Genomic DNA, 12643 nt, shown 5'->3' with positions numbered 1-12643 from the left:
GAAATTATTGTAGTAACTAAGTAATCAAAACTCAATTAAAAGCAACTTTTATGTAAGGGGCAGAGGAAAGAAGAAGGCTAATCCGTTTGACATTAAAAACAAACAAAAAAATGAAGAATTTGTTTTATGGTAAGGATTAGAGATAGATTCTAAAAGGAAGAAGAAAAATAAATAATGTTGCCAATGTTTCAACCAGAGAACTGCGAGTTTGTTGGTACAAGAGTCAATGAAGTGGGGAATTCTTGCTGAAGGAAGAGAAGCTAAAACTGTATGTGCAATCTCCAACTAGCTCACATCTATTGCAGCAGTGTTCAGGAAACAGGAATAGATTTAATCTTTCAACCTAGGAAGACTAGCCATTTTTAAACTAAACAAAGTATTTTGCTGCCATCTTGTGGCGAGTCTGAAAATTACAATATGCTTTAGTTTTGTTTTGTTTTTATACTTGAAGTTCTGCGATACACGTGCAGAACGTGCAGGTTTGTTACATATATATTCACGTGCCATGGTGGTTCACTGCACCAATTAACCCGTAATCTACATTAGGTATTTCTCCTAATGTTATCCCTTCCCTAGCCCCCCACCCCAGGACAGGCCCCAGTGTGTGATGTTCCCCATCCTGTGTCCATGTGTCCTCACTATTCAACAACCACTGATAAGTGAGAGCATGCGGTGTTTGGTTTTCTGTTCTTGTGTTAGTTTGCTGAGAATGATGGTTTCCAGCTTCATCCATGTCCCTGCAAAGGACATGAACTCATCCTTTTTAATGGCTACATAGTATTCCATGGAGTATATGTGAAATATTTTCTTTAACCAGTCTATCATTGATGGGCATTTGGGTTTGTTCCAAATCTTTGCTATCGTGAATAGTGCTGAAATAAACATATGTGTGCATATGTCTTTATAGTAAAATGATTTATAATCTTTTGGGTATACACCCAGTAATGGGATTGCTGGGTCAAATGGTATTTCTGGTTCTAGATATTTGAGGAATTGCCACACTGTCTTCCACAATGGTTGAACTAGTTTACAGTCCCACCAACAGTGTAAAAGTGTTCCTATTTCTCCACATCCTCTCCAACATCTGTTGTTTCCTGACTTTTTAATGGCCACCATTCTAACTGGCGTGAGATGTTATCTCACTGTGGTTTTGATTTGTATTTCCCTAATGGCCAGTGATGATGAGCTTTTTTTCATATGATTGTTGACTACATAAATGTCTTCTTTAGAGAAGTGTCTGTTCTTATACTTTGCCAACTTTTTGATGGGGTTGTTTGTTTTTTGCTTGTAACTTTGTTTATGTTCCTTGTAGATTTTGGATATTAGCCTTTTGTCAGACCAATAGATTGCAAAAAATCTTCTCCCATTCTGTAGGTTGCCTGTTGACTCTGATGATAGTTTCTTTTGCTGTGAAGAAGCTCTTTAGTTTAATTAGATCCCATTTGTCAATTTTGGCTTTTGTTGCTATTGCTTTTGGTGTTTTAGTCATGAAGTCTTTGCCCATGCCTATATCCTGAATGGTATTGCCTAGGTTTTCTTCTAGGGTTTTTATGGTTTTAGGTCTTATGTTTACATCTTCAATCCATCTTGAGTTAATTTTTGTATAAGGTGTAGGGAAGAGGTCTAGTTTCAGTTTTCCACATATGACTAGCCAGTTTTCCCAACACCATTTATTAAAAGGGAAATCCTTTACCCATTGTTAGTTTTTGTCAGGTTTGTCAAAGATCATATGGTTGTAGATGTGGAGCATTATTTCTGAGGCCTCTGTTCTGTTCCATTGGTCTATATCTCTGTTTTGGTACCAGTACCATGTTGTTTCGGTTACTGCAGCCTTGTAGTGTAGTTTGAAGTCAGGTAACATGATGCCTCCAGCTTTGTTCTTTTTGCTTAAGATTGTCTTGGCTATATGGGCTCTTTTTTGGTTCCATATGAAATTTAAAGTAGTTTTTTCTAATTCTCTGAAGAAAGGCAATGGTAGCTTGATGGGGACAGCATTGAATCTGTAAATTACTTTGGGCAGTATGGCCATTTTCATGATATTGATTCTTCCTATCCATGAGCATGGAATGTTCTTCTATTTGTTTGTGACTGCTCTTATTTCCTTGAGCAGTGGTTTGTAGTTCTCCTTGAAGAAGTCCTTCACATCCCTTGTAAGTTGTATTCAAGGTATTTTACTCTCTTTGTAGCAATTGTGAATGGGAGTTCACTCATGATTTGGCTCTCTGTTTGTCTTTTATTGGTGTATAGGAATGCTAGTAATTTTTGCACATGGATTTTGTATCCTGAGACTCTGCTGAAGTTGCTTATCAGCTTAAGAAGATTTGGGGCTGAGACAGTGGGGTTTTCTAAATATACAATCATGTCATCTGCAAACAGAGGCATTGGTTTCAAATAACTTATTTATTTCTGCCTTGATTTCATTATTTACCCAGTAGTCATTCAGGCGTAGATTGTTCAGTTTCCATGTATTTGTATGGTTTTGAGTGAGTTTCTCAATCCTGAGTTCTAATTTGATTGCACTGTGGTCTGAGAGAATGTTATGATTTCCATTCTTTTGCATTTGCTGAGTAGTGTTTTACTTCCAATTATGTGGTCAATTTTAGAATAAGTGTGATGTGGTGCTGAGAAGAATGCATATTCTGTTGATTTGGATTGGAGAGTTCTGTAGATGTCTATTAGCTTCACTTGATCCAGAGCTGAGTTGAAGTCCTAAATATCCTTGTTAACCTTCTGTCTCATTGATCTGTCTAATATTGAGAGTGGGGTGTTAATGTCTCCCACTATTATTGTGTGGGAGTCTAAGTCTCTTTGTAGGTCTCTAAGAACTTGCTTTATGAATTTGGGTTCTCCTGTATTGGGTGCATATATATTTAGAATAGTTAGCTCTTCTTGTTGTGTTGATTCCTGTACCATTATATAATGCCTTTCTTCATCTTTTTTTGTCTTTCTTGGTTTAAAGTCTGTTTTATCAGAGACTAGGATTGTAACCCCTGGTTCTTTTGCTTTCCATTTGCTTGGTAAATTTTCCTCCATCCCTTTATTTTGAGACTATGTGTGTCTTTGCATATGAGATGGGTCTCCTGAATACAGTACACCAATGGGTCTTGACTCTTTATCCAATTTGCCAGTCTGTGTCTTTTAATTGGGGCATTTAGCCCATTTACATTCAAGTGTAATATTGTTATGTGTGAGTATAATCCCATCTTTATGATGATAGCTGGTTATTTTGTCAGTTAGTAGATGAAGTTTCTTCATAGTGTCAATGGTCTTTACAATTTGGTATGTTTTTGCAGTGGCTGGTACTGGTTTTTCCCTCTCATATTTAGTGTTTCCTTCAGGAGCTCTTGTAAGGCTGGCCTGGTTGTGACAAAATCTCTCAGCATTGGCTTCTCTGTAAAGGATTTTATTTCTCCTTTGCTTATGAAGCTTAGTTTGGCTCTATATGAAATGCTGGGTTGGAAATTCTTTTCTTTAAGAATGTTGAATATTGGCTCCCACTCTCTTCTGGCTTGTAGGGTTTCTGCAGAGAGATCCACTGTTAGTATTATGGGCTTCCCTTTGTTGGTAACCCAAGCTTTCTCTATACCTGCCCTTAACATTTTTTCCTTCATTTCAACCTTGGTGAATCTGACGATTATGTGTCCTGAGGTTGCTCTTCTTGAGGAGTATCTCTGTGGTGTTCTCTGTATTTCCTGAATTTGAATGTTGGCCTGTCTTGTGAGGTTGTGGAAGTTCTCCTGGATAATATCCTGGAAAGTGTTTTCCACCTTTGTTCTATGTTTTCTGTTACTTTCAGGTACACCAATCAAACGTCAGTTTGATCTTTTTACATAGCTCCATATTCTGGGGGGCTTTGTTTCCTTTTCGTTCTGTTTTCTCTAATCTTGTCTTCATGCTTTATTTCATTAAATTGATCTTCCGTCTCTGATATCCTTTCCTCCACTTGATGGATTTGGCTATTGAAGCTGGTGTATGCTTCATGAAGTTCTCGTGCTGTGTTTTTCAGCTCCATCAGGTTCATTTATGATCTTCTGTAAACTGGTTATTCTAGTTAGCAATTCCTCTAACCTTTTTATAAGGTCCTTAGCTTCCTTGCATTGGGTTAGAACATGCTCCTTTAGCTTGGAGGAATTTGTTATTACCCACCTTCTGAAGCCAATTTCTGTCAATTCATCAAACTCATTCTTTGTCCAGTTTTGTTTCCTTGCTGACAAGGAGTTGTGATCCTTTGGAGGAGAAGAAGTGTTCTGGTTTTTGGAATTTTCAGCATTTTGCACTGGTTTTTCCTCATCTTCATTGATTTATCTATCTTTGGTCTTTGATGCTGGTGACCTTCAGGTGGGGTTTTTGTGTGGTCATCCTTTTTGTTGATGTTGATGCTACTCCTTTCTGTTTGTTAGTTGTCCTTCTAGCAACCAGGCCCCTCTGCTGCAGGTCTGTTAGAGTTTGCTGGAGGTCCACTCCAGACCCTGTTTGCATGGGAGTCACCAGCAGAGGCTGCAGAACAGCAAAGATTGTTGCCTGTTCCTTCCTCTGGAAGCTTTGTTCCAGAGGGGCACCTGTCAGATACCAGCCGGAGCTCTCCCATATGAGGTATCTGTCAACACCTGCTGGGAGGTGTCTCCCAGTCAGGAGGCACGGGAGTTGGAGACTCACTTGAGGAGGCAGTCTGTCCCTTAGTAAAGCTCAAATGCAGTGCTGGGAGATCTGCTGCTGTCTTCACAGCCGGTAGGCAGGAAAGGTTAAGTCTGCTGAAGCTGCACCCACAGCTGCCCCTCCCCGCAGGTGCTCTGTCCCACGGAGATGGAGTTTTATCTATAAGCCCCTCACTGGGGCTGCTGCCTTTCTTCAGAGATGCCCTGCCTAGAGAGGAGGAATCTAGAGAGGCGTTCTGGCTATTGAGTCTTTGCCTAGCTGCAGTGGGCTCTGCCCAGTTCGAACTTCCTGGTGGCTTTGTTTACACTGTGAGGGGAAAACTGTCTACTCAATCCTCAGTAATGGTGGACGCCCCTCCCTCCACCAAGCTTGAGCATTCCAGGTCGACTTCAGACTGCTGTGCTGGCAGCAAGAATTTCAAGCCAGTGGATCTTATCTTGCTGGGGTCCTTGGGGGTGGGTTCTGCTGAGCTAGACCACTTGGTTCTGTAGCTTCAGCCCCTTTCCAGGAGAGTGAACAGTTGTGCCTTGCTGGCATTCCAGGTGCCACTGGGGTATGAAAAAAACTCCATCAGCTAGCTAGGTGTCTGCCCAGTATTGTGCTTGAAACCCAGTACCTTGGTGGTGTAGGCACCAGAGGGAATTTCCTGGTCTGTGAAATGCAAAAACCATGCGAAAAGTGTAGTGTCTGTACCCTGATATGATTATTACGCACTGCATACCTATGTCAAAACATCTCATGTAACCAATAAATATTATACACCTACTCTGTACCCACAAAAATTAAAAAGATACATAAAAAGAAAATTATGATAGTAGCTTTAGATGGTGGAATAAAGCATAGAAATTAAGTTTATGAAAGAAATATTGCTGTATTAACCTGATTCTAAAAGTTGGAATGAAAGAACACTCAATTTGTTATACAAAAATTCCAAAACATCTGTGTATTTCATATTAGCAGTGTCAATACTGTCTTCAAGGAAAATCATGAATTTTATTATTTACAGCACACTAAAAGGGGAAATCCACTAGATTAAATGCATTTGAGAACTCTGAGGCTTGTATGTGCCTCCTCATTCTTCAACTGCCTCTCCTTGCTGAGTCCCTGCAGCAGGCCTGCTGAGTATAGTTTAAGCCCACTGACTTAGACCCATTCTGAAATAGAACTGGTTAATCTCATTGACTATTTTTAACATCTAAGAGAAAAAAATTAGGTTATAATTTAAGGGAAGTACAAATAACTTTATTGACCCATTAAGAAGATAGTTTATTTGAGAACGTAAGTCACATCTTCACAGTGTCTAATAAGACTGGTCTTTTGCAACCTGCCATATGCATGGTAGCTCTTCCAAAAGAAACGTAAATCCAAATCTAATGACTTGGTGTATTTTAATCTAGTTTAACAGTTGTTGAAATGTGTATTTTGGTTCCATAGAAAAATAGATAATAGATAGAAGATACCAAAATCACATACTCAATCAGGATACAAATATTCAAAGAAAAGCAAAAGAGCACCTGTGGAGCTGTGGAGTCTCTTCTTCTGGAATCCTTGGGGAAAGATGTATTTAATAATTCAATTTTTATAATTTTAGAAAGATAGTACAGGAGGCTGAGGCAGGAGAACCGCTGGAACCCAGGAGGTGGAGGTACAATGAGTTGAGATGGTGTCACTGCACTCCAGCCTGGGCAACGGAGTGAGACTCCATCTCAAAAAAAGAAAAAGGAAAATATAGTATACCATACGTTATGATTTCTGCAACAAAATGTATGTATATTCCCTTCAAGTGAGCTAAATAAGGATTACAAAGATTATAAATAGCCTGATGTTAGGTATTGCTGCCAAATAATTATATATGTGTATACATATAATTGTATATTGTATTATAGATATACACATATATACATACATACATTCTGTTCTATTTTCTCAGAGCTATTTAGATCTCAGAATTGTAGAGAAAGGTTTGTAGACCAGTGGCTAAAAGCCACATATACAATACTGTCTATCTACATGGGAAAGAAAAATAAAATAAAAAGGATTTCTTATAAAACAGAAGCTCAAGACGTGGGGGAAGTATCCCCTAAAGTCTAATGAAAGGAATTTCCACAGGTACTCTCAGGAGATTGACAGATGCTCTTTTCCTTAGACGGATATGGTGAACTGGTGCCTTGCTCCTGCCTAGATAATTCAAAAGAGAAAGGTAGGGTCGTCTAGGAGAAGTAGCTGCATGGAGAGTCACTTGCATTCCTAAAGTTTGTCGGGACAAAGGATGCCTGAGTAGTTCTCGTGGGCCACAAGTGGCCATGAGGGTCTTCTACCTTTTAACCAGTAAAATCACCTGGTGGAGTGTATTAGTGAGCTCTCATGAAATCACCCAAAACTGTAGCTTAAAACAGCAATTTCTTATTATCTCCCAGTTTTGAATTAACCAGGCAGCTCACCTGCTAATCTCAACTAAGCCAGCACAGAAGGGCTCCCTCAGTCAGCTGGCAGCTTGGATTGTGGGGGCAGGTTGGTGTAAAACATCCTCACTGACATTTCAACAGCCTGAATTGGAGTGACTGGAAGAACTGGGATGGCTGAGCCAGTCCCCCTCTCTATCCTTGTTGTTTTTCATCTCAGGCTTCCTCACATAATGACAGAAGTATTCACATAATGTCGTTTCCAACACATTCTATTATATTTAAGCAAGCCACAGAGCCATTCCAGATGCATAGCATAATGAAGTGGATTCTGCCCCTTGATGAGGGGTGCTACAAAGAACTTGAGATCATCTTTAGTTGCCACAGGTACACTAAAAAGCCAAAAGCAAAGAAGAGGAAGAAGAAAGGAGCAGGAGGAGGAGGAGAAGGGGCAGGAGGGGGAGGAGGGGGAGGAGAAGAAAAAGAAGAAGAGGAAGAAGAGGAAGAATAAGAAGAGGAAGAGGAAGAAGAAGAAGAAGAAGAAGAAGGAAGAAAGAAGAAGAAGAAGAAGAAGAAGAAGAAGAAGAAGAGAAGAGAAGAAGAAGGAAGAAAGAAGAAGAAGGAAGAAAGAAGAAGAAGAAGAAAAAGAAGAAGAAGGAAGAAAGAAGAAGAAGAAGAAGAGGAGGAGGAGGAGGAAAAGAAGAAGAGAAGAAGAAAGAAGAAGAAGAAGAAGAAGAAGAAGAAGAAGAAGAAGAAGAAGAAGGAGAAGGCGAAGGAGAAGGAGAAGGAGAGGAGAAGGGAAGGAGAAGGAGAAGGGAGAGAAGGAGAAGGAGAAGGAGAAGGAGAAGGAGAAGGAGAAGGAGAAGGAGAAGGAAGAGGAGGAGGAGGAGGAGGAGGAGGAGGAAGAGGAGGAGGAGGAGAAGGAGGAGAAGAAGAAGAGGAGGAGGAGGAGAATGGGGAGGGGGGAGAAGAAGAGGAAGAGGATGAGGAGGAGGGGAAGAAGAAGAAGAAGAAGAAGAAGAAGAAGAAGAAGAAGAAGAAGAAGAAGAAGAAGAAGAAGAAGAAGAAGAAGAACAGTATAAAAGCTTTCCTTTTTCTCTACAACCTTATCAGCATCTGTTATTTTTTGACTTTTTAATAACAGCTATTCTGATGGGTGTTCGATGGTACCTTGTAGTTTTGATTTGCATTTCTCTAATGATCAGTGATGTTGTTAAAGTGAATCTGATGGTTATGAGCAGGATGGATTCAACAAATGATAATTAACATAGCATGGAGAACCATGCTCTGCAGAAGAAAAATGATAAATGGCTATTCACAGTTAAGTTTAAAAAAGGGCCTACTTTCAAAATATTCTGATGTTCATGAGTAAATGTAATTAGAAGTTATATTCACATCAATCAAAATCTCAGGAATTCAGGCTTTCCAGGACCTCAGTGTTGAGTGACAGATTAGGAAAAGATGGCAAGACTGAAATTTGCAGATGGTATGTCTATTAAAAAATGCGTTAAGTAATTATCAAAATACTCCAGATGGGCAAAAGGAAAATGCCAATGTGTTGAGTCATCAAGACTGGATATCTACATTGATAAAAGTCAAGCAATGCATTATTTATTTTAAAGTCTTTTTTCATAGACATTTATTCTTTATTTAATCTAGGTTATACACATTGAAAGTGGCTCAAATTTATAGAATAATGTCATATAAATCATTCAACATTTATTATGTTTTAGAAGTATTTAAAGAACATTTACTATATAATAGCAACTTTATTGGGTACTAAGAGACAGTTACGAGACAGAAACAGGTCTTGCCTTTATATAGTGCCCTGTGGGATTCTTATGAAAGAAACCCAGAAAATTACTAAGCTTCATGATGTGCTGTGATAGGAAAAATATAAGATGCAGTGTGGGTTCATAAGAGGGGAACCTAATTCATATTTCCCTAATTCAGGGAAGGAGTGAGAATCAGAAAAACTTCCAGGAGGAAGTGACATTTAAATAAAAACTTTAAGATTCAACATTAGAAATATCAGTAATACAAATACAAAATAAATGATATTTCATTTCAAATGGGACAGTATGTGCAAATATCTGACCATAATAAAAAAAAAATGTGGTACATTTTAAGAATTGAATCAGTGTGGAGAGAACAGGGAGATGTGGTAAGAGACAATGTTAGAGAATTCTAAGTGAGCCGTGTTGTGAAGTCAGGCTAAGATGCCATTGCAAGGTTTGAAGCAAAGGAGTGACAGAATTAGATTTGCAATTTTGAAATATCACTCTGGTTTCAAAGTGGAGGATAGAATGGAGAGAACAATGAGAGGAAACTAGAGAACCATGACCAGGCTGCTGCAAAAATCAAGGTAAAAGCCTCTAAAAATCCTAACTGGGTAGCAATAGTGGGGAAATAAAAGAAAAGTGGGGGGACTCCAAAGATAATCAAGAAACAGACAGAATGGGGAATGATTGGAAGTGGGGATGACAGAAAGGGAAGAGGGGGTGGTGGACTCTGCCTGATTACTTCTAATTTCTTTGAGCAGTAGGGGAGCAGTTTGTCTCTGGGATGATCCTGCAGGTAGGGAGAGCAGGATGGTGAGTTTTCCAACACAGGCTTGAGGAGTGCAGTGAATGTTTTAGAGTGTCGTCATAAAGAATGTGATCTAGGCCTCCCCACAAAAATATAAAAAGGCTATTTGTCAAATTTCATTCCCCGATTGAATGTGAAGACCAGATTCAGAATGGAACCAATAAAGGGACTGTGTTTTTTCATTGGTGATTTTTTTTAATTCCTTAAATTAATAAATAAAATTCCATAAATTTATAATGTACAACATGATGTGATATATGTATACTTTGTGGAATGGCTAAATCAAACTATAATTATATCACATACTTATTTTTTGTAGTGAAAATGCTTAAAATCTACCCTCATCATTTTTCAAATATATAAAATATTTTCTATTACCTATAGTCACCATGTTGTACAATAGATCTCTAGAACTTATTCCTCCTGTCTACTGAAATTTTGTATCCTTTGACCAACATCTCCTCAATCCCATCCCCTCAATCCCCTATTGCCTCTAGACCCTAGTAAGCACCATTATACTCTGTGTTTCTATGAATTTCCCTATTTCAGATTCTGCATACACATGCAATTATGCAGTACAGTCAGCCCTCCATATCTGTGAGTTCCCCACTCATGCATTTAGCAATCCACAGACCAAAAATATTTGGATATATATATATATATATCCAAATATATATATATATATATATTTCCAAAGATATACATATATTTCCAAAGATATATATAATATTTCCAAAGATATATATATATATATATAAAATTTCATTTGTACTGAACATGTTCAATCTTCTTTCCTTGTCGTCATTCCCTCAACAATACAGGATAACAACAATTTACATGGCTTTTAGATTGTGTTTTGCATTGTAAATAATCTAAAGATGACATAAAATATATGGGAGACTTTGCATAGGTTATATGCAAATACTCAGTCGATTTATATAAGAAACTTGAGCATCTGTGGATTCTGGTGTCCACAGGGGTTCCTGGAATCAATCCCCCATGGATACCAAAGGATGACTGTATTTTGTCTACTGTGTATATGGATAAAGAAAATGTGCTATGTATACACATGAATACTATTAAATGATCCCTTTCTTAATGAATGGCATCTCCAAGCATGCAACTGTCCAAGCAAGAAACATGAGATCATGCAGGACTCAAATCCTTACTTTCTACCTCCTTCATATTTCTCAAATTCATCTACATCCCTGCAATTCCACTGACTCTACTTTGTTTTGGGACCCCTTTAGCACTACCTGGATTCCTATAACAGTTTCCTCGTAGTGTTTGCCATTAGCCTTATTCTCTCCAGTGTTATAACGTAACCACTTACCTCCAGCACATGTGGCTGCTTGCAACTATTACTATCATTCCATATGTAATCATTATAGCTGAAGGTAATGAGTGCTGCTTAGAGACAGTTTGAGAGTCCACTTGCTCCCTCTAACCCTTACTAGATACCTCAACCTCTCTCTCATCAATCAGTTATCCATGTTGTGACCTGCTTAAGAAGAGGAAGGACTAAAGTAGAATAAGGCAATGAGAGCTGGAGCTAGACCCGTTGCTGAGTATGAGTCACAAAAAATTCTTGCTAATTTTTGCTATCTTACAGAAGCCACAGGCAGAAGTGACTGGAGAAAGTACTCAGTATGCTGAATATTGAGTCCACTGAGAAGCCCAACCAAAAAAAAGAGGCATGCAGGGACACCATAGGGAGCAGAGGAAAGTACCTGCCTGGACTTTAAAGAACAACTTGAAAGAAGAGAGCTATGCCTAGGTTTGCCCGAGTTCAATTTTATGGTATCAGCTAAGTCTCTGGTAGTTTTTGGTGAATATGTCTTTTTAGTCTCCTCACATGACTTCTCTTTGTCAGATACATGGCTCTGTCATGGGAATTCAAATATGAGTAAGACACTGTCCCTGCCATCACAGACTTGGTTAAGAGGTAGCTGGAAAAGAGTCAATTCTTGTAGATTCTGCAAAAGCATTACAATAAAAACATACAGGCATACTTTGTTTTACTGCACTTCAATTTATTGCCTTTCACACTGTTCACAAATTAAAGGTTTGTGGTAACCCTGCTTCAAGCAATTCTATTGACACCATTTTTCCAACAGCATGTGCTCACTTCCTGTCTGTCATATTTTAGTAATTTTTGCAACATTTCAAAAAAATTGCTGTCATTATATCCATTATGGTAATCTGTAATCTGTGGATCTTTGATGTTAACATTGTAATTGTATTGGGGTGCCAGAAACCACACCCATAAAATATCGTGAATTAATTGATAAATGGTGTGTGTGTTCTGACTGTCCCACCAAAGGGCTATTCCCCCATCCATTTCTCTTGCTTTATATTTTGGTGGTCTGGAATGGAACACACAATATCTCGAAGGTATGCCTATAATGTCCAAGCTGAATCCTAAATGATTAGTAAGGATTAGTAACTTTTTATCATGAACCCCATATGCTCCATCCATTAAAAATATGCATTTATGAATTATATACATGCATCACCATCAACAGTTAATGGATAACAAAGCACAAATTACACACAAATAGTGAGGCTTATTGTTAAGAATACTATACGTATAATCAGAACCAAAAAAGTCACAAATACACATGTGATCATTCTGCAGGTAATAATATAGGAATGGCATTCGTAAACTAAATTATCAATTGATTGGAAGTGAATGCAGATACTCACACCCGCCTTATTTTTCCACACTGACACCATTTTCCCACATCTTAAAACACAAAATGTGAAAAGACAAATTTAACTTAAAGAAACGTCGTATGTAAAATCTTCTTCTAATCTTCTTGAGAACTTCTAGTTTCTTGGCTAATATATTGTCTAATTGTCTTTGTTTTGTGTGACTAGAAAACAAAGCTCATACCATAGTTGATATGTCAGCTTTGTTCTTTTTTGTCACTTGCTTGTGCTTGCAATAATAGTATTAAATTATCTTCAGTTTACAGTTTCTATTCAGAAAACCT

The sequence above is a fragment of the Rhinopithecus roxellana genome, chromosome 5 (genome assembly GCF_007565055.1).
Source record: "Rhinopithecus roxellana isolate Shanxi Qingling chromosome 5, ASM756505v1, whole genome shotgun sequence".
Lineage (NCBI taxonomy): Eukaryota > Metazoa > Chordata > Mammalia > Primates > Cercopithecidae > Rhinopithecus > Rhinopithecus roxellana.
This window is presented reverse-complemented; position numbering follows the sequence as displayed.